A 21,200-nucleotide genomic window follows, 5' to 3' on the forward strand; every position below is an offset into this window, starting at 1 on the left:
CATATGGGGAACACATAGACATTCATTGATCACATAAACCCTTGCGGCACATTCACTCGCTTGTAATCTCAAGCAAGGGCACATCTACCCTGATGACCACCGTCTAACCCCCTGAATCACCTTACACTTCTCTGTGCAGTGCCTCAATCTTCTCTGTGCAGTGGTGGCTGGTGACATTTGAAAGTGGTGGGGCGTAAAAATGGGGGATGAATGACCTGTGGTGAGCGAGTGTAGCAAGCGAGCCTGACCGTCATAAGAGAGGTTCTGGGGGTTCTCCCCCTAGGAACATTTTGAAAAAACAGTGGGCAGATGGTGCATTTTCAAGCAAATTTGAGAAAGCAAGAAGGTTAATAAGGCAACCGTGAAAGTGTAGTTATGACGTCAATAAAGAGATTTCATATGATAATGTTGTAGGTGGCTGCTTCTTCAGTATAAGCACAGAACTTCTTAACAGACTTTGAGTAACAATGATGAGTACCTCACAGATTTCCTTATTTCTCATTAATGCCTTCAAAACACAGCTAAAAAATGAAACGTGAATGAAACGCCCCACTAGGGCTCTCGAAGTGTTTACACAGGAAGATGCTGTAACATTGTTTGCGTCAATGAGGGGAAAAAAACAAGCTCAACAATAAAAGACCTTCCTGGCTGTGCTTATGCTGTTTAATAACGGGGCGAAGGTTCAAACACATTCATTAATAAAACTTTAACTGTGCCGCCTTTTAAAAAAAAAATATTTATGGTTTCAGGCCGACCACCCCTTTCGGGCTGTCAGGACACCATGGTCAGCAATCAGCATGGGGTCCGGATTAGAGTGATTTGCCTCCGCACCCAATTGAACTAAAACGACACCAGAAAGATTACAACCCTCCAAAGATAGCGCCTCTGTGCTGCTCGGAGCCCCGCTGCATAGCATGCATCACTCCCTTGTAGTATCCATGGAATCCATGGAAACGCACTCTCAGAAAAGTGAATGGGTTAAACTACGCACGTGCAGTTTCTACACAAAAGTTCCATGATTTTTCGTCTTCGCAACCGCACACTGTTCTTAATGAGCGTTATCATTTTTAGGAGAACAAGGAATCAAAGGCAATTAAAATATTCAATGACTGGAAGGTCCAAAGTAGAGTAAAGCAGTTGACAACTAGGAGCGCTATTTGCAAGTTACTATTTCATCAGATCTGGTCGGCCATTTTTCCACAGCCCTCTCCGCCAGGAAATAAACAATCACCTCCCACCCACGTGTGTGGCCGCACCCACTTTCTTTAAAAGTCAGCCCCGGTGTACTCTGGTCTAACACACCCCCTGGAGTCACTCAGCTCTCCTGGCCGGAAGTGACAGCCAGAGACCAGCCGTGCAGCAGCCAGAGCGCATGATTGCCCAGGGCTGTGAGACTATGCAAGCCTGGCTGCACAAACTCACCGATGCGACCTGTGCACACACTGGCCATTATGTCTGCCTGCCTTGTCTCGTGACGGTGCATAACCAACATACCGCAGGACCTGGTTGTGCAGGAACTCAACACATCAGCACCTACTTCTGACGTGCCAGAGCATACTTCTGGCGTGAGGGACTCCTGAACAAGGGTACCTGACTCGTGACTACCCTTGTTTTGCAGTGCCAGCACGCAGGCCATCATGGCCTTTCCAGTACGAGTCAGCGAGGGCAATTTAAGAGCCTGGTGCTTGCAAAGATTACCAGTACCGTCCCACAACATCCTATCGCCTCCAGGCACCAGGAAGCAGTAAACGGTGCTGGAGCATTTTAATGCGTGCCCCCGTCCGCTCCCTTCATATATTAACACATAAACAATCGGTCTCACTGCTGCAAGGCCTGGCTCTATGCAAGCTGAACTTCCAAAGGTACGGTGTGTGTACTGGTTACCGCAAATGCCAAACAGCCCTCGAGCACACATCACCTTCTATAAAATGAAGGCAAAAATAAAACTGACTCTTACAGTTGAACAAATCGAGCTGACCTGCTTATTATTAAGAAAGTTTAAACATACTCACCAAACGTGTCTTTGCCAACTGCCTCAGGCTCCTCTCCAGTAATGCATGCGTGCAGTGAGCTTGCAAGATTTGACCTCCCCTTCCTCAGGCATGGGCCCACCCCCACGACTCCAACAGCGCGAGGATTGGCTGGCAGCGCTCATTTGGAGCATTGCAGGCTGCGACAACAATCCCCCTGGCTCATACATAGCAGAGCCTAGCGAGGGTTCAAGTGCGCATGTCAGGCTGGTCGGAGCAAGGCACCCGTCCGACCTGACATGCACACTTCACCTCAAGGAGGCCTGGCATCCGCCAATCATCCAGAATGTAGGCTCGGAGCGGAGGCTCCACCCACCCTCTCCTGTAACTTCTTTGCCTGGGTCATGGCGCGCAGTGCATCAAAAAAAGGAATAAACAGTATAATTGAACATTTAATTTGGCAAACAAACGAGGGGGGGGTGGGGGGGGGGGGGGTTGACGCCCCAGCGCCCCAATAAAGAAACCGCCACTAGCGGCAGGTGTGTTCCTCGCTCTGCCCCGCTCAAACCTATGTCTTCGCCATCGCCTTTACTAAATATTTCAGAAATATTGGACGTCTTAATGGCTGTGGGTTAGTTTCAATGGGAAGGAGTCCCCTCCAGGAATTTAAAACTTCCCTAGGAGCCCAGAAACTCACCCAGGTGTTAATGGTGATTTATCACTACACAAAGCATGGACGTTCATTAAGGGTCATCAGGGGTCACAGCTGCAAGTCATGGCTTGCCCCTTTGGAGCCCTGGGACTGCGTTTGAGACCCCTTGCCTAAAAGGTGGCAAAGGCATTTTCATGAGCAGAATGCAAACAGTGTTCTGAGCAATCTACTTTCTGCGGCAACTGTAGAAGTATATAAATTAAGGAGTGCAAAGCACACATAATTAAATAAAAAAGAAAGTAAAAAAACGTTTTGAAACACCTTGTTGCCATGTTTAAGCTCTATGAATACATTAAAAATGATTTGTTGTAAGAAATTGGATTATTCGTTGAGGAGGTCGGAAGCCATACTCAGGCAATACCCTCTTCTTGTCAGGATGAACCAGAAAAAGTAGAACAAGCTTTGACAAAGCCAATAGGTCTCATTTATCAAAGAGCTATTGGCTTTTGCAATGGCTTTTGGCCAAGTTGTACATCAGTGTGGCTGCTGTTCAGCATGGCTAAAGTTAGTGGCGTAGAGTGTTGTAGAGTGGAATGGGGGAGTAGAGTGTTGTAGAGTGTATTATGGGGAGTAGAGTGTCGTTTTGTTGAGTGGACGAGAGCAGAGTTCAATGGTACAATGAGAGAGTGTGTTGTGGCGTGGAGTGGGGGTAGAATAGGGTGGAGTGGACTGAGGTAGTGGGGTGGATTTAATCGGAGTGGGATGGACTGAATGGAGTTGGGTTAACTGGAGTAGGGTGCATTGAAATGGGGTGAAGTGGATTGGAGTGGGGTGATTAGAATGGATTGGGTGGGTTGACTGGACTGAAGTCATAGGACTAGCATGGGGTGGTTTGGGTTTGGATGGGGTGAATTGGATTAGGGTGGTTTTGAGTGAGATCAATTAGACTGGAGTTGGGTGGATTGGACTGGAGTGGATTGTGGAGTGGATTGGACTGCAGTTGAGTGGATGGATTGGGGTGGGGTATATTGGATTGGTAGATGGGGTGAATAGGACTAGAGTGAAGTGGGGTGGACTGAAGTAAAGTGGTGTGGATTGGAGTGGGGTTGACTGGATTGAATTGGGGTGGGGTAGACTGGAGTGGGGTGGATTAGATTGGAGTGGGATGGATTGGGTTGGGGTGGATTGGATTGGGGTGGATAAGGGCAGGGTGGGTTGGATTGGGGTGGATTGGGGTGGATTGGAGTTAGCTGAATTGGACTGGAGTGGGGTGAACTGGACTGGAGTGGGGTGTATTAGAGTGGAGTGGGGTGGATTGGACTGGAGTGGGGTGGTATGGAGAGGGTTGGAATGGAAAGATTGGACTTTGTGGGGTGGACTGGACTGGGGTGGATTAGATTGGATTGAGGGGGACTCAAATGGATTAGAGTGGGGTGGATTTGAGTGGGGTGGAGTGGATTTGAGTGGAATGGAAATGATTTTTTGGAGTGGGGTGGAGTATGGTGATTGGATTAGAGTGGACTGGATTTTAGTAGGGTGGATTGTGCTGGGTTGGATTGGAGTAGGGGGATTGGAGTGGGTGGCTTGGAATGGAGTGGGGTGGATTGGATTGAGTGGGGTGGATTTGACTGGTGTGGGGTGGATTGAATAATGTGGGATGGATTGGGTTGGTGTGGGTTGGGTGTGGGTTTGATTAGGGCAGTTTGAAGTGGGGTGGATTAAGGTGGATTGGATTGGAGTGATGCGGGTTAAGGTGAATTGGATTGGAGTGGGGTGGACTGAACTGAACTGGGTTGATTTGAGTTGGATTGGGGTCGAGTGGGGTGGATTGGAGTACAGTGAAGTGGTGTGGAATGGGGTGGATTGGAGCAGAGTGGGGTGGGTTGAAGTAGAGTGGGGTGGATTGGAGCAGAGTGGTGTGGACTGAAGTAGAGTGGGTAGGAATGGGTTAGATTGGGATAGATTGCTTTGGATTGGAGTGTGGCAGATCGTTTTAGATTGTTGGAGTGGAGTTTTGGTTTGCAGTTGGGCAGATTGGAGTGAGGCAGATTGTTTTGGATTGGAGTGGGTGTAGACTGGTTTGGGGCAGATTGTTTTGGATTGGAGTGGTGGAGACTGGAGTGGGCCATTTATTATGGATTTGGTGGGGCAGATTGTTTTGGATTGGAATGGGGCAGATTGATGTGGATTGGAGTAGGGCAGATTGTTTTGTATTGGGATGGGGCAGTTTGTTTGGTAGTGAAGTGGGGCAGATTGATTTGGATTGGAGTGGGGCAGGATGTTTTGTAGTGGAATGGGGAAGATTGGAGTGGAGCACATTGCTTTGTATTGGAGTGGGTAGATTGTTTTGTATTGGAGTGGGGCAGAGTGTTTTGAATTGGAGTCAGGCTGTTTGGAGTGGGGCAGATTGTTTTAGAATTGAGTGGGCAGACTGTTTTGACTGGAGTGGTGCGGATTGGATTGGTGCAGGTTGTTTTGGATTGGAATGGGGCAGATTGGGAATGGAGTGGGGCAGATTTTTTAGATTGGAGTGGGGCAGACTGTTTTGTATTGGAGTGGGGCAGATTGTTTTGGACTGGACTGAGGCTGATTATTTTGGATTGGAGTGAGGCAGATTGGAGTGGGGTGCATTGTTTTGGAATGAAGTGGGTAGATTATTTTCGATTGGAGTGGGGTAGATTATTTTGAATCAGAGTTGGGCAGACTGGAGTGGAGCAGAGCTGTTTTGGATTGGAGTGGTGCACATTGGAGTGGGGTAGATTGTTTTAGAATTGAATGGGCAGACTATTTTGGATTGCATTGGAGCAAATTGTTCTGGATTGCAGTGGGGCAGACTTTTTGGCTTGGAGTGGGGCAGACAGGAGTGGGGCATATTGTTTTTGGATTGGAGTGGGGCAGATTGTTTTGGATTGAATTGTGGCAGACTGTTTTGGAATTGAGTAGGCAGATTGTTTTGGATTGGAGTGGGACTGATTGGAGTGGGACAGACTGAATTGGTGTGGGCAGATTGTTTTGGATTGGAGTGGGGCAGATTATTTGGATCGGAGTGGGACAGATTGGAATTGGGTGGATTGGAGTGCGGTAGATTGGACTGGGTGGATTGTGATGAGGTGGACTGGATTAAAGTGGGGTGGATTGGAGTGGGGCGGAACAGTTTGAAGTGGGGAATTGGAGTGGGGCAGATTGTTTTAGAGTAGAGTGGGGCAGATTGTTTTGGAGTGAAGTCGGGGCAGATTGGCATTGGGCAGATTGTTTTGGATTGGAGTGGGACAGATTGGAATGGGGCAGATTGTTTTGGATTGGGGTGGGCAGATTTGTGTGGAATGGAGTGGGGCAGATTGTTTTGGATTGCTGTATTGGAGTGAGGTAGATTGCTTTGGGTTGAAGGGGCAGATTGGAGTGGGTAGGTTGGGAATATTGGAGTGTGGTGGATTGGGATGGAGTAGAGTGGATTGGACTGTGGCGGATTGGACTGGAGAGTGAGGGAATGGAGAAGGGCAGATTGTTTTGGAGTGGGGTAGATTGTTTTGGGTTGGAGTGGGTGTAGGAAGCTGGCTCTATATATACTAAATCAAAATGTAATATAGTGTTTACAGAGACCAGGGGTTCCCCAGCGGCTTAACAGAGGCTAAAGTAGATAATACTAATGCTCTCTTTTGTGGTAGTGTGGTGGAGAAGTTAGGCTTATCCGAGGGTAGAGCAAAGCATTTGTTGTACACACACAGTCAATAAATGAAACACACACTCAATGACTAACTCCAGGCCAATGTATTTATATTGGAAACATAGGTTTTGTTACTTTATTTCTAGAACCAAAAGGATCTTGTTACAGGTAAGTACATTTGCAAGTACATATCGAACATATGTATCAGTAGCACTTTGTTTAGATTTGGCAAACAAAACGGTTTACAGGCAAGTAACACTTTTCACTTTAAAAAGTTGACAGTGCAATTTTCAACACAGTCCTAGGAGGGGAAAAGTGTTTGTGCAGTTTAGCCGAAAGTACTCAACTTGCAGTTCCATTCTCTAGGGGTTAGGATGTCAAGTGGTCAAGGTTCAAGATGACTCCAAACATACACCACCAGCAACATGGGGCCGGCCGGGGGCAGAGGTCAAAGTTGGTGTTAGATTTAAAATGGGATCATATGGAGACTGGGGGCACTCGGAAATAGATCTGCTAGCAGATAGGTATCTGTAGGAGGCTGGCCTGGCTTAATGTGGGTACCAATGGTACTTACACCTTGTGCCAGGTCCAGTTGTCCCTTATTAGTAGAGAAGTAGTGTTCTACCAGCTTAGGCTGATAGAGGTAGCTATAGCAGAGCAGCCAAGGCTGAACTAAGAGACATGCAAAGCTCATGCAATACCACTTATATCATATAGGTACTATATCAAAAGAAAGACAATACTCAGGGTTACTAAAAATAAAGGTACTTTATTTTAGTGACAATGTGCCAAAAATATCTCAGAGGATATACTCCCTTAGGAGGTAAGTAAAATACACAAAATATACACACAAACCAAAATCAGGTGAGTAAAACAGTCAGAAACTAGTGCAAACACTGTAGAATACAATAGGATGCAATAGGCCTAGGGGCAACACAAACCATATACTAAGAAAGTGGAATGCAAACCACAAATGGACCCCTAGGCTAGTGTAGTGTGTAGAGGGTCACAGGGAGTGTAAGAAAACACTAAGGGTGTCCAAGATACTCCACCAAAAGACCCTAGAAAATAGGAGTAAGGTACTACTATTTCCCCAGAAACACACTAAACTCGTGATAGAGGATTTTGCAAAGACCACAACAGACTGCAAAGCACTGAAGATGGATTCCTGGACCTGAGGACCTGCAAAGGAAGGGGACCAAGTCCAAGAGTCGTGAAAGTGTCCAGGGGGGACAGGAGCACACTAAACCCCAGATGAAGGTGCAAAATGGCTGCCTCTGGATGGAAGAAGCTGAAGATTCTGCAACAACGAAAGGTGCTAGGAACTTCTCCTTCATGCAGAAGATGTCCCACGGAGTGCTGGAGGATACAGAATTGTTTCTTTGGCAAAAGACCACAAACAAGCCTTTCTAGTTGCAAGCGTTGCGGCTGAAGAAAAAGGGTGCTGCCCAGGCCCAGGAAGGACCAGGATGTCGCCACTTGGGAGAGGAGACAGAGGGGACCCTCAGCATTGTAGAGAGCCCACGCACTAGAAGGTAGCACCCACAGAAGCACTTGAACATGGGTTCAAGAAGTCTGAGCACAGCGGTCATCTCAACACTGCAAAAGTGGGTCCCACAAACCCGGAGATCAACTCAGGGAGCTGAGCATTGCAGGACAGAGTGCTGGGGACCTGGGCTTGGGTGTGGACAAAGGATTTTGTGGAAATGTGCACAGAAGCCCTAGTAGCTGCAGTTCACCCGGTGCAAAGGATTACTGTCTGGAGAGGGGAGACAAGGACATACCTCCTCCAAATTTGGACAGTTGGACCACTGGACAGTCTGGGTCACTTGGGTCCACCACCTGTGTTCCAGGGGCCATGCTCATCAGGATGAGAGGGGTCCCAGAGTACCAGTGATGCTGAGGTTTGGTGCCTGCTGAAGCAGGGGGAAGATTTGGTCAACCCACGGGAGATTTCTTCGTGGCTTCCAGTGCAGGGTGAAGGCAGACAGCCCCCAGAGCATGCACCACCAGGAAACAGTTGAGAAAGCCAGCAGGATTCGGTGCTACAATGTCGCTGGTAGTCTTCTTGCTACTTTGTTGCAGTTTTGCAGGTGTCCTGGAGCAGTCAGCGGTCGATCCTTGGAAGAAGTTGAAGAGAGAGGTGCAGAGGAACTCTGGTGAATTCTTGCAAGTCGTTATCTGAGGAAAAGCCCACTGGAGAGACCCTAAATAGCCCTCAGAGGAGGATCAGGTAAGCACCTATCAAGAGGGGTCTCTGACGTCACCTCTGGCACTGGCCACTCAGAGGCTTCCATTGTGCCCTCACACCTCTGGATCCAAGATGGCAGAGGTCTGGGACACCCTGGAGGAGCTCTGGGCACCACCCCTGGGGTGGTGATGGACAGGGTAGTGGTCACTCCCCTTTCCTTTGTCCAGTTTCGTGCCAGAGCAGGGACTGGGGGTTCCCTAAACCGGTGTAGACTGGCTTATGCAAGGAGGGCACCATCTGTGCCCTTCAAAACATTTCCAGAGGCTGGGGGAGGCTACTCCTCCCAGCCTTTAACACCTATTTCCAAAGGGAGAGGGTGTAACACCCTCCCTCAGAGGAAATTCTTTGTTCTGCCTTCCTGTGACTGGGCTGCCCAAGACCCCAGGAGGGCAGAACCCTGTCTGTGGGGTGGCAGCATCAGTAGCTGCAGAGAAAACCCCAGAGAGCTGGTTTGGCTGTACCGGGGTCCATAGTGGAGCCCCGGGGATGCATGGAATTGGCACCTCAATACCAGATTTGGCATGGGGAGACAATTTCATGATCTTAGACATGTTACATGGCCATATTTGGAGTTACCATTGTGAAGCTACATATAGGTATTGACCTATATGTAGTGCACACGTGCAGTGGTGTCCCCGTACTCACAAAGTCCGGGGAAATGGCCCTGAACTATGTGGGGGCACCTTTGCTAGTGCAAGGGTGCCCCCACACTTAGTAACTTTACACCTAACCCCCAGCAAGTGAAGGTTAGACATATAGGTGACTTATAAGTTACTTAAGCGCAGTGAAAATGGCTGTGAAATAACATGTGCATTATTTCATCCAGGCTGCAGTGGCAGCCCTGTGTAAGATTTGTCTGAGCTGCCTATGGGTGGCAAAAGAAATGCTGCAGCCCATAGAGATCTCCTGGAACCCCAGTACCCTGGGTACCTAGGCACCATATACTAGGGAATTATAAGGGTGTTCCAGTGTGCCAATTAGAGTTGGTGAAAATGGTCACTAACCTATAGTGACAATTTTAAAGGCAGAGAGAGCATAAGCACTGAGGTTCTGATTAGCAGAGCCTCAGTGACACAGTTAGTCACTACACAGGTATACACATTCAGGCCACAACCTATGAGCACTGGGGTCCTGGCTAGCAGGATCCCAGTGAAACATGCAAAAACAAACTTACATATATGTAAAAATGGGGGTAACATGCCAGGCAAGATGGTACTTTCCTACAGTATACGTGACTTTGGAGGGAAGACCTGAAGGGTTTAGGTGAGCACCAAGGGGGGGTTCAGGTCAGCACCAAACACACACCCTCAGGGGCACAGGGGCAGCCAAGTGCAGGGTGCAAACACAGCAACTGGCTCCCAATGCTTTTCAATAGGGTACCCCGTGGATCACAAAGATGCTGCAGGCTGGGTCCGGGGGTCGGTTCCGAGAAAGCACAGGCTGGACAAGGAGGAGGGCCATCTGCTGAGCATTGCTGTGCACAGTACAATAAATCCAACACTGGCATCAATGTGGGTATATTGTGCTGAGAAGTTTCATACCAAACTTCCGAGTCTTCAGTGAAGCCATCATGGAGCTGTGGAGATCATAGCAACAAACTTCCAACCTATGAACTTAATATGGCCACACTGCACTTACAATGTCTAAGAATGGACTTAGACACCGTAGGGGCATATTGTTCATGCAGCTATGCATTCATCTGTGGTATAGTGCAGCCTGCCTCAGGGCTGTAAGGCTTGCTACATGGGTGACTTACCTGTGCCACAGGCAGTGGTTTGTGGGCATGGCACCCTGGAAGTGGGTTGGAATGGCGTTAGCCGGCGTTAAAAATTTTGACGCACAACTGCGTTGGCGCAGTTGTGTGTCAAAAAGTATAAATATGGCCCAATTGTATTTTGCAAGTTTGTGCCGTTTCTGCGTCAAAAAATGACGCAAATGCGGCGCTAAAAAAGCATAAATATGGGCCTTAGTGTATGTTCAGATTTGCACCATCATTCAGTAGTCCTTCATGCATGTTTAGATTTTCCCAGTCATCGTTAGTGATTGCCCAGACATGCACCTTCACTCATTGATCCTAAATGCATGTTCAGTTTTGCCCTTTCAGTCAGTGTTCCTCAGTGCATGTATGTATTTGCACCACCCCTCAGTAATCCCTGGTGCATGTTCAGTTTTGCCCTTTCAGTCAGTGTTCCTCAGTGCATGTATGTATTTGCACCACCCCTCAGTAATCCCTGGTGCATGGACAGATTTGCCACATTACCCAGTAATGCTTCTTGCCTGCTCAGATGTCAACAACACCCATGAATCCTAAATGCACGTTTGCCTCTCCACGCTGTAATCTTTAAAGCACAGTAATCCTCAAAGTGTGTTCATGTTGTCACCACATTCATTATTCCTTCATGCAACCTCAGGTTTTCCCCATCACTCATTTTTAGAGCAGCTCACTATGTTTCATCTGTACATTGAAATGTATACTTGTCTTGGCTACTAATCACAAGGTTCTGAACAAGTAATAACAAGTCGCCTACAGTTGTCTTTGGCTGGACAGTTTTGGGCAATATCTGTAGTAGGTGGTACTAGAAATCACACAACAAACTTAAAACATCCTACGGGACGCAAATACAAGTGACACCGAGTTGAGATTTCCATAACCAGGTAAGGTTCCATTCTTCAGTATGATATAAAACCATGATTTTCTCGCCTTTAACCGCCCCTCCACCCTGTCCAAAATCCTTTTACCTTTTTGCCTCTGTTTCCAGATAGTCTGAGAAGGTCGGTGCGCACTCCTCGCGAATTCCTCACCTTTAGCCGCGAGGTGAGTTCTGCTTCTATGCTTAGTATGTCGGCCTTTGGCCAAGCTCTGTCAATGACTTACCAGAGACCTTCATAAAGCTCTCTCATCTACACGCCAACACTTTCAAGGTATCAGACGAGGCCAGTCGTTCACTCACACAACTTCTCCCTGTTAGTGCTGGCAGGCAGCACACCTGTCCTCAAAGGCCCTGTCAGAGCTGGTCAGAGCATCTCTTTACGCGCACTCCGCGCCCTTCACCTGTCCCCAAGGCCCCCTGTCAGAGCTGGTCAGAGCATCTCTTTACGAGCAGTGCGCGCCCTTCACCTGTCCCCAAGGCCCCATGTCAGAGCATCTCTTTACGAGCAGTGCGCGCCCTTCACCTGTCCTCAAAGGCCTCCTGTCAGAGCTGGTCAGAGCATCTCTTTACGCGCACTCTGCGCCCTTCACCTGTCCCCAAGGCCCCCTGTCAGAGCATCTCTTTACGAGCAGTGCGCGCCCTTCACCTGTCCTCAAAGGCCCCTGTCAGAGCTGGTCAGAGCATCTCTTTACCCGCACTCCGCGCCCTTCACCTGTCCTAAAGGCCCGTGTCAGAGCTGTTCAGAGCATCTCTTTACGCGCAGGGCGCGCCCTTCACCCTGTCCTCAAGGCCCCTGTCAGAGCTGGTCAGAGCATCTCTTTACGAGCAGTGCGCGCCCTTCACCCTGTGCTCAAAGTCTCCCTGTCATGGCTGATCCCACCACCTTTTATACACATTGACTGCCCTGACTTCAAGGCCCCTCTATCAGAGCTGGTCATAGCATCTCTTTAGATGCAGGGCGTGGCTCTTACCTGTACTCAAGGTCCTCCAATCAGAGCTAACTGTATTATCTGTTTACATGCAGGGCGTGGCATTCACCCTGGCCGCAAGGTCTCCCTTTCAGAGCTGATCACAACATTTTTATACACCTTCCTTATCCTCAGCCCTGTTATCAAGGTCCTCCTAAGGGCTTATTCTTGTGCCTCAAGTATTTACTGCGAGCAAAGACACAAAGGGAGAAAGCAGAAAGCTGCAAGAACGAGCTGAGGGGGCAGGGAGTGGCTTTAAATGGATTCAAGAGGCCTGAGATGACTTCAGGATTATATGGCCATATGTACGAACACATTTTCCCATAGACACAGAATGGGTAAGTTCCTTTCGTACATCTGGCCCATGCTGCCTAAGTATTCTGTGTTTGCACATTCAATTGCTGCAGCCCCGTGTTTCAGAGGAGGGCTTTGGGCACTGGCACGTTTTTATTTACAAATTAAGCACTGGACTGGTTCCAAACCAGCCCTTTCTACGCAATAATTTTACTTTTTACATTGGTTTGGCCTAAATGTGATTAAAAATTCACTTTTTGCCACATAGCTCAGGTACATTTCCTAAGTGATAAACGCCTAAACCCCATCTTAAAGATATGTTATAATGCGGTTCAGTTGTTACCAATCTTACTCCATTTTACTTTGAAATGTACCATTTGTCAACAAATAACCAATTGTCCGTAGGGTAGCCCAGAAATTCCTTGCAAGGCTATAACTATTTTTATCCAGTTTTGACAATTTGTGCCTTGTACTGCGGCATTTGCTATCACGTTTGAGAAAACCCTTCCATGAGAACCCTCAAATGCCCTGTAAAGTTATGTTTATGCTTTGTCTATTTTTTTATCCTGGTAGATGTTCATCTATGCAAGAGCAGGGACACTTCCTGGTCCATGTGTTGGGTCTATTATAGTGTCATATAATGCGAACAATAGTAGTGCCTCCATTCTGGTTCTGTGTGCCCGGAAAACACCCTTCCACTTATGAATCCAGAAGTAATCCCACTCACAGGGTGGCTGAGTGTTTACCCTTGAAGTCATTTTACACGCCCCCTGCAGCAGCAGGGATTAAAGTAACTCTGAGTCAACCAGTCATATGGGGAACACATAGACATTCATTGATCACAGAAACCCTTGCAACACGCTCACTCGCTTGTAATCTCAAGCAAGGGCACATCTGCCCTGATTACCACTGTCTAACCCCCTGAATCACCTTACACTTCTCTGAGCAGTGGCTCAATTAGCAGTGACGAAACAACTGATCTAGCAGCATGTGTGTTTCCATGTCACTCTCTGTCCCTCTCAAACCTACGTCTTCGCCATCGCCATTAATAAATATTTCAGAAATATTGGACCTCTTAATGGCTGTGGGTTAGTTTCTATGGCAGTGGTTCCCCACCTTTTGACTTCTGTGGACCCCCACTTTATCTGTAGTGGAACCTGGGGACCCCCACTGAATAGTTATTGGAATCCGGGACCCCCCCCAACCAATGAAGCTGGGGACCTAATCTGTTTTTATGAAATTTTCTAAGCAGTCACGGTCCCCTGAGGAAGCTTTGCGGACCCCCTGGGGTCCACGGACCACAGGTTGGGAACCACTGTTCTATGGGAAGAAGACTCCTCCAGGAATGTAATACTTCCCTACGAGCCCAGAAACTCAGCCTCTGTGTTAATGGTGCTTCATCACATACCACCACACAAAGCATGGGTGTCTATTAGGGGTCATCAAGGGTCACAGTTGCAAGTCATGGCTCGCCCCTTTGGAGCTCTGGGACTGCGTTTTCAACCCTTAGCCTCAGAGATGGCAAAGGCATTGCCATGAGCAGAATGCAAACAGTGTTCTGAGCATTCTCTACTTTCTGCGGCAACTGTAGAAGTATATCAATTAAGTAGTGCAAAGCACACTCATATAATTAAATAAAAAAATAGACAAGCAAAACACACTTTTTGAAACACCTTGTTGCCATGTTTCAGCACTATGAATACATGAGAAATTATGTGTTATAAGAAATTGAGTTATTAGTTGAGAGTGAAAACCCGACTCACGCAACACCCACTCCTTGTCAGGGTGAACCACTAAAAGTAACTAAATTAACCAGTACTTAACCCTCTTGGCACAAAGCAGTCAGCCTTAACTTAGAGGCAGCACACAACCAGTAGTAAAGTGAAAATGCATCACAAGAGAAATCCCACATCAAGTTAGAAAAATAGAGTACATTTTAATAAAGTATTTGACACTAAACAAACATTCAATCAGTAGAATAGGAGAATCTCTCCTTAAAACATCGTAAAATTGGCCTACATCTGATTGTCACATTTATTTGACTTGCAAGTCTTTAGTAAATAGTACTTCCTGTACTCAGGACCTCTAAATTAATGGGCCATCCCTTAAAGTAGCACTTAAAACATGTCTCAGGCCTGCCACTGTAGCATGTATTGCAGTTTTAGTCTGCCATTTCAACCTCGCAAAATTACCTTTTCCCAGGCCTAAGCATTCCGTTTCAATACTTCTGAGTCACCCCTAATTTAAGCCCCAAAGGCTCATACGGCAGGGCACAGTGAATTAAGAAAGTAGGATGTGTACTTCAGTTTTACATGTCCAGGCAGTGAAAATCCTGCTAATGTCATTTCCCCTATTGTAAGACCTAGCTCTCCATTGACTAACACTGGGTTACCGTATTACATTTAATGAGCGCTAACTTCAGTTATGAGCAGAGAAAGATATGCTGTTTGCACTTACATTAATTGTAAGGTCTGTTGCTTGAGAAGGGATAACACCCCTCCTCATCCAACTATCCAGTTTCTCACACTGATTCACTATCTCTGCTCACTTATTGTAATAGTTGGATATTTTCCTCGTATCAGGGTTGAGCTCCTGGCTCACCTGTAGTCTGTAAATCCTCTGTCATTCTGTATTCCCACTGCACCTGTGCGAACCCTGATAACCCAGTGGATTCCAAAAACCAAACCATCTTGGTCTGTGTCTCTGGGCCTGTTTACAACTTTGGAGGAAGGTGTTAATACATCCCAAAAGTGACGGATATACCACCAGCCGTATTACGAGTCCATTATATCCAATAGAACTCGTAATACGGCTGGTGGTATATCCGTCACATTTGGGACGGATTAACACCTCCTCCAAAGTTGTAATCAGGCCCTCTGTTTCTCTTTGTTCTATTTTCTCCCTGGGAAAATCACAACCTTTATAGGATTCCATCTAGTGTTATGTAGTACTGACTTCAATCAATCAATCAATCAATCACGTAATTTATAAAGCGTGCTACTCACCCATCAGGGTCTCAAGGCGCTGAGGGAGGGGGGAGCTACTGGTCGAATAGCCATGTCTTGAGGCGTTTCCTGAAAGTCAGGAGGCCCTGGGTCTGGTGTAGGTGGAGCGGTAGGGAGTTCCAGGTCTTGGCGGCGGTGGTGCGGCGAATGCGGGGGACGAAGGCGAGGGCGAGGCTGGGGGAGCGGACCTGGCAGACGGGAGTGTGGAAGGTGAGTCTGTCGTTGAGGTAGGCCAGACCTGTGTTGTGGAGGGCTTTGTGTGCGTGGGTGAGTAGTTTGAAGGTAATCCTCTTTGATACAGGTAGCCAGTGTAGGTATCTGAGGTGGGCAGAGATGTGGTTGCGGCGTGGGACGTCGAGGATGAGTCGGGTGGAGGCATTTTGGATACGTTGCATTTTCGTTTGTAGTTTGACAGTGGTTCCTGCATAGAGTGTGTTGCCGTAGTCCAGTCAGCTGCTGACCAGATTGGAGAGTGTGTGTGTGTGTGTGTGTGTGTGTGTAAGAAAACTTTCAAATAAAATGTGGCAAACCAGTGGTTCTTCAGCATAATTGCCCCAGATATTATGTAAAGGGCTGCAAGGATTACAGGCTGTTAAAAAAATCTGAATATGTAATGCACGTACCATATTTTTCAAATCATTTTTCCTGCCTGCTCATTTCAAGGATATTCTCAGCCATGTGTTTTCACTTGATATCCACTTGGAAGAGGTAGGGACGATGATTCCAAATGTTTTTCAAATTTGACAATCACAGGTGGTAGAAAGTAGAGAAGGAGTACTTCAGGCTTCCAGAGTAATGGTACTGCCAAAGGATCAGGGAGCAGGCGCGTTACATCATACTTACATGCTGAACCCTCAGATGTCATAATAGCAACATTATTATCACAGAAAGTTTAGCTTTAAAGAGGAGCCTTCGGATATGTCATGAAATATAACTATAGCAGCCAGTGCCCTCTGATAAGAAGGAGCTACAGTCACAAACTTTTTATCTGAAATAAAAGCAAGACACTATCAGAAAATACCGCCGTGTCACTCTGAAAAGACAAGTTTTCATTTTGCAAAAATAATTTCTTTCCCACAGAGGGTTATTTTCGTGAAAAATGACCGTATTTTTTAGCCTCCAATGGATGGTGTCCTTTGAGCACGAGCTCCCATGTAGTGCTGTCACTCAGACAGACTCCGCCTTTCATGCCTGTTTCATCATCTCTGAGTTTGTGGTTCTGAGCACAGCAGGGGCTTTGGGCAGACGCTCAAACTCCAGGTCTGGCAAACCGTAAGGTCCCTGCACCTGCAACTCACCCAGATTCATGCGCCGTGAAGCCATCCTGCTGCGCACACCTAGATGCAGAGCATGGCACAACAGGAAGGGGGCGCTACAGACACACAGGGATATTATCTAAAGGCAGGCTGTGTTTGGGCCACCAGAGAATGGCATGTGCCCCAGTCCTGCACGACTACCAGCCTTCCACTGCTCCTATCTGTTCTCCATTTGTACATCTAGGGTCACCTAATTAGCTGTTTTTGTGTTGCCCTTTGTGCTGCTGTTGAGATCTGTTGATTGTTGTGTTGCTTTTGTGTTTTGTTCTGTTAGGGTTATTTTATTGTGTTGCGTTACTGTGTTACAACTGTGTCCTTTTCTGTTGTGCCGTGTATTTCTTTTGCAGGCTTCAACAGACCTGCTGTTCACAGCACAGCCATTTCGTTCCATTAAAGGACCAGCTGAAAAACAACAGTTTACAAACAGCAGACGTGGTAACACCGCTGCAGCTCGGCCATAAGATGCTAAACCCATCTCACAGATCCTGGCTTAAGGGGCAGCTCCCCACACTGACTTCCAGTCATCACCCCCTAACGGGAGCTTAAACAGACGAGGACAAAGACAGCAGGTCTGTCCTTTACAAAAAGTGAATATGCTTTGTCATTCACTGGCTAGCTATGGATGGGCGAGGGATGAATATGAGAATAAGAACGGGTGAGTGCAAGTCTAGGTGAGTGAGTGCGTGGGTGAATGAAGGGGTGAGTAGCTAAATACATGGAGCTAGAATGGATGAGTGCTTGAGTGAATAGATGTGTAGATGGGTGAATGGGTGACAGTTCATTGATGGATGAATTAGAGAGTGCATAAAAGGATAAAACAATGAGTGGCATAGTGAATGGATGAGTCAGTGGATGAATTAATAAGTAAATGGAAGAGTGCTTGTGTTGTTCCTACTTCCTGCCACAGCCCATAAATTGCACCATCCCTCAATAACACTTGGGCCCATATTTATACTTTTTTAGCGCCGCAGTTGCGCCGCTTTTTGACGCAAAAACGACGCAAAATTAAAAAAATACAATTGTTTTTTGCAAGTTTGCGCCGTTTCTGCGTCAAAAAATGACGCAAATGCGGCGCTAAAAAAGCATAAATATGGGCCTTAGTGTATGTTCAGATTTGCACCATCATTCAGTAGTCCTTCATGCATGTTTAGATTTTCCCAGTCATCGTTAGTGATTGCCCAGACATGCACCATCACTCATTGATCCTAAATGCATGTTCAGTTTTGCCCTTTCAGTCAGTGTTCCTCAGTGCATGTATGTATTTGCACCACCCCTCAGTACTCCCTGGTGCATGGTCAGATTTGCCACATTACCCAGTAATGCTTCTTGCCTGCTCACATGTCAACAACACCCATGAATCCTAAATGCTCGTTTGCCTCTCCACGCTGTAATCTTTAAAGCACATACCTCAGTAATCCTCAAAGTGTGTTCATGTTGTCACCACATTCATTATTCCTTCATGCAACCTCAGGTTTTCCCCATCACTCATTTTTAGAGCAGCTCACTATGTTTCATCTGTACATTGAAATGTATACTTGTCTTGGCTACTAATCACAAGGTTCTGAACAAGTAATAACAAGTCGCCTACAGTTGTCTTTGGCTGGACAGTTTTGGGCAATATCTGTAGTAGGTGGTACTAGAAATCACACAATAAACTTAAAACATCCTACGGGACGCAAATACAAGTGACACCGAGTTGAGATTTCCATAACCAGGTAAGGTTCCATTCTTCAGTTTGATATAAAACCATGGTTTTCTCGCCTTTAACCGCCCCTCCACCCTGTCCAAAATCCTTTTACCTTTTTGCCTCTGTTTCCAGATAGTCTGAGAAGGTCGGTGCGCACTCCTCGTGAATTCCTCACCTTTAGCCGCGAGGTGAGTTCTGCTTCTATGCTTAGTATGTCGGCCTTTGGCCAAGTTCTGTCAATGACTTACCAGAGACCTTCATAAAGCTCTCTCATCTACACGCCAACACTTTCAAGGTATCAGACGAGGCCAGTCGTTCACTCACACAACTTCTCCCTGTTAGTGCTGGCAGGCAGCACACCTGTCCTCAAAGGCCCTGTCAGAGCTGGTCAGAGCATCTCTTTACGCGCACTCCGCGCCCTTCGCCCTGTGCTCAAAGTCTCCCTGTCAGGGCTGATCCCACCACTTTTTTTACACATTGACTGCCCTGACTTCAAGGCCCCTCTATCAGAGCTGGTCATAGCATCTCTTTAGATGCAGGGCGTGGCTTTTACCTGTCCTCAAGGCCCTCCAATCAGAGCTAACTGTATTATCTGTTTACATGCAGGGCGTGGCCTTCACCCTGGCCGCAAGGTCTTCCTTTCAGAGCTGATCACAACATTTTTATACACCTTCCTTATCCTCCGCCCTGTTATCAAGGTCCTCCTAAGGGCTTATTCTTGTGCCTCAAGTATTTACTGTGAGCAAAGACACAAAGGGAGAAAGCAGAAAGCTGCAAGAACGAGCTGAGGGGGCAGGGAGTGTCTTTAATGGATTCAAGAGGCCTGAGATGACTTCAGGATTATATGGCCATATGTACGAACACATTTTCCCATAGACACAGAATGGGTAAGTTCCTTTCGTACATCTGGCCCATGCTGCCTAAGTATTCTGTGTTCGCAATTTCAATTGCTGCAGCCCCGTGTTTCAGAGGAGGGCTTTGGGCACCGGCACGTTTTTATTTACAAATTAAGCACTGGACTGGGAAGGAGGCTCCTCCAGGAATTTAATACTTCCCTACGAGCCCAGAAACTCAGCCTCTGTGTTAATGGTGCTTCATCACATACCACCAGACAAAGCATGGACGTCTATTAGGGGTCATCAAGGGTCACAGTTGCAAGTCATGGCTCGCCCCTTTGGAGCTCTGGGACTGCGTTTTCAACCCTTAGCCTCAGAGATGGCAAAGGCATTGCCATGAGCAGAATGCAAAAAGTGTTCTGAGCATTCTCTACTTTCTGCGGCAACTGTAGAAGTATATCAATTAAGTAGTGCAAAGCACACTCATATAATTAAATTAAAAAATAGACAAGCAAAACACACTTTTTGAAACACCTTGTTGCCATGTTTCAGCACTATGAATACATGAGAAATGATGTGTTATAAGAAATTGAGTTATTAGTTGAGGAGAGTGAAAACCCTACTCACGCAACACCCACTCCTTGTCAGGGTGAACCACTAAAAGTAACTGAATTAACCAGTACTTAACCCTCTTGGCACAAAGCAGTCAGGCTTAACTTAGAGGCAGCACACAACCAGTAGTAGAGTGAAAATGCATCACAAGAGAAATCCCACATCAAGTAAGAAAAATAGAGTACATGTTATGAAAGTATTTGACACTAAACAAACATTCAATCAGTAGAATAGGAGAATCTCTCCTTAAAACATCGTAAAATTGGCCTACATCTGATTGTCACATTTATTTGACTTGCAAGTCTTTAGTAAATAGTACTTCCTGTACTCAGGACCTCTAAATTAATGGGCCATCCCTTAAAGTAGCACTTAAAACATGTCTCAGGCCTGCCACTGTAGCATGTATTGCAGTTTTAGTCTGCCATTTCAACCTCGCAAAATTACCTTTTCCCAGGCCTAAGCATTCCGTTTCAGTACTTCTGAGTCACCCCTAATTTAAGCCCTAAAGGCTCATACGGCAGGGCACAGTGAATTAAGAAAGTAGGATGTGTACTTAAGTTTTACATGTCCAGGCAGTGAAAATCCTGCTAATGTCATTTCCCCTATTGTAAGACCTAGCTCTCCATTGATTAACACTGGGTTATCGTATTACATTTAATGAGCGCTAACTTCAGTTATGAGCAGAGAAAGATATGCTGTTTGCACTTACATTAATTGTAAGGTCTGTTGCTTGAGAAGGGATAACACCCCTCCTCATCCAACTATCCAGTTTCTCACACTGATTCACTATCTCTGCTCACTTATTGTAATAGTTGGATATTTTCCTCGTATCAGGGTTGAGCTCCTGGCTCACCTGTAGTCTGTAAATCCTCTGTCATTCTGTATTCTCACTGTACTTGTGCGAACCCTGATAACCCAGTGGATTCCAAAAACCAAACCATCTTGGTCTGTGTCTCTGGGCCTGATTACAACTTTGGAGGAAGGTGTTAATCCGTCCCAAAAGTGACGGATATATCACCAGCAGTATTACGAGTCCATTACATCCAATGGAACTCGTAATACGGCTGGTGGTATATCCGTCACATTTGGGACGGATTAACACCTCCTCCAAAGTTGTAATCAGGCCCTCTGTTTCTCTTTGTTCCATTTTCTCCCTGGGAAAATCACAACCTTTATAGGATTCCATCTAGTGTTATGTAGTACTGACTTCAATCAATCAATCAATCACGTAATTTATAAAGCGTGCTATTCACCCATCAGGATCTCAAGGCGCTGAGGGAGGGGGGAGCTACTG

At 46.7% G+C, this 21,200-nt stretch overlaps 1 protein-coding gene across 1 annotated transcript in view; it reads right to left on the minus strand.

The window, feature by feature from the left end:
• LOC138287426 (acyl-coenzyme A amino acid N-acyltransferase 2-like) overlaps positions 1-2,126 on the minus strand; it is a 40,202-nt gene extending 38,076 nt beyond the window's left edge. Inside the window, exon 1 of the mRNA XM_069227847.1 lies at positions 2,013-2,126. The gene's annotated coding sequence lies outside the window, so the exon portion shown is untranslated. The remainder of the gene's footprint in view (positions 1-2,012) is intronic.
• Between the last annotated feature and the right edge of the window lie 19,074 nt (positions 2,127-21,200).

This window comes from Pleurodeles waltl, chromosome 4_1, assembly GCF_031143425.1.
Source record: "Pleurodeles waltl isolate 20211129_DDA chromosome 4_1, aPleWal1.hap1.20221129, whole genome shotgun sequence".
Classification (NCBI taxonomy): Eukaryota; Metazoa; Chordata; class Amphibia; order Caudata; family Salamandridae; genus Pleurodeles; species Pleurodeles waltl.